Source organism: Gossypium hirsutum, chromosome A13 (assembly GCF_007990345.1).
Source record: "Gossypium hirsutum isolate 1008001.06 chromosome A13, Gossypium_hirsutum_v2.1, whole genome shotgun sequence".
NCBI lineage: Eukaryota > Viridiplantae > Streptophyta > Magnoliopsida > Malvales > Malvaceae > Gossypium > Gossypium hirsutum.
The window spans coordinates 693,861-695,664 of record NC_053436.1 but is presented as its reverse complement, the minus strand read 5'-3'; the positions used below and the strand labels follow the sequence as shown (position 1 = coordinate 695,664).

At 34.2% G+C, this 1,804-nt stretch overlaps 1 long non-coding RNA gene across 1 annotated transcript; it reads right to left on the bottom strand.

Annotated features, from left to right (window-relative positions):
• Positions 1 to 562: 562 nt before the first annotated feature.
• LOC107954843 (uncharacterized) lies at positions 563 to 1,442 on the bottom strand. The gene is made up of 2 exons (XR_001699717.2): positions 1,247 to 1,442; positions 563 to 960 (listed from the first exon to the last, which is right to left on the bottom strand). It is a non-coding gene; the product is annotated as an uncharacterized lncRNA (long non-coding RNA).
• Positions 1,443 to 1,804: the final 362 nt, after the last annotated feature.

Genomic DNA, 1,804 nt, shown 5'->3' with positions numbered 1-1,804 from the left:
CTTCATATAATTTTTTTTAAATTTAAAGTTATGAAAGATATACAAATGGCAAGTATTCTATGTAAATGGCAAGTATTCTATGTATAAATTTATCATTTTAAATATTTAACAAAATAAATTTATAATTTTAACCAAAGCCTCATTGTTGTGTTACATGAATTTTTTTACATAAAATTTGTTTATCACCCTTACCCATCTGGTGTTCTATGTATCTAAATGTTTATTCAAGTGTGTGATTGGATTAGTTTTACAAGTTAATTCGACACTAATTCAATTAAGAAAAGTACTAAAAACTCAAATTTCAAACTATTAATAAATATTATCATAGGTTTTTTTTTATTTTCACATATTTATATAAAAGTATAAAGAGCAATTTAAACACAGGGAAATAAGCAAATGATGTGATTTAAACATTTTCATAAGACATCAATCAACTTAAACTTTAATTTTATCATTTCAACCAAAGCTTTATTGTTATTTTATATGAATTTTTTACATAAAATTGGTTTATCACTTGTAATAACCAAAATTTGCCCGAGCTTTAAAATTGAAAACAAAAAAATAATAAATAAATGTTTATTTATTAAACAGTCCTTTTACAGCCCAAAAGTTAAAACCCAAACCCAAAACCCAGCTAATTACCCGGTACCCATTACACCCTACCTAGCCCAGAACTAAAGTGGCCCAATTGGCCCAAACTATTACATTAAGGCAGGAAACCCTAGGGTTTCTGCCTTTTCCTCCTTGAGCCGTCACTGCTTCTAGAAGATTCGGGGAGCGTCTGTCCATCTTCCGAATCAAGGCCACCATCGATCATGCCCCCATCAACGTTTCTTCAGTCACGTCGTTTCACCTTGCGTCGTTTCAGCTACCCTTCATAGGTGCCGTGATTCCAGGCCCTGTATCTCGTTGAGACGCAAATCGACGCCGTGATCAGTGCCCTTTCTTCTCTTCGATCGCCTGCAAAAGGAAACAAGAGGGAGCAGAACCAACAAATATGGCAAGGAAGTAAAATAAAGATGTAAATACACTGTAAACAGTGGCTATAAAGCCCGAATACCTTCATTGTAAAAGGGATCCCGATTTTTTACAAAGACAATAATATACACACGATTTACGAAGAGAGAAATATACAAACAAATTCAACAGAGCACAGTAATATCGACTTACAATACCAGTAGCCAATCGAATACAAAGGTGAATATTTTAACATATATTACAAATAGTGAAAAGTAAAAGAGATTACCTGACTTTCGCTGAAAAGGGGGAAGGTTTTGACCCTCCGACCACCGTGCGTGGTGGCGCATGAGCGAATGAGAAAACTCCTGAACGGAGGTTCAACAGCACTGGAATCAGCCCTCGAATCCTCTTTCAGAGGATTCCGTTTATTTTTTTTTAAAACCGAATGTTAAAATGATTTTTGGGCTAAGATTTGGCTTATATAGCCCCTGAAAAACGATGTCGTTTTGCTTAATTCAATAAGCGTTTAAATGGCGTCATTTCAAACTGAAGATCCGCGCGTTGACCCAATTACCCGGGAAGGATCCGCGCGTTTTTGGAGAATGGGCAAATCGCCCAATTGATCCTTCTATTTTTAAAATTTTTTTCAATTGCATTTTATTTTTATTTTAATTTGACCTTAATCTTTTATATTTGTTTTAATTTAATCCAAACAGCCTTTAAAATTTATTCTGGAAACGGTGCCGTTTTGGGGATTAGGGTTTAACTACCCAATGAGTCCCTCTGTTCCAGCTTGTGCTTTAATTAAGTCCAAATGTTTTTATTATTTTACAATTAACGCTAA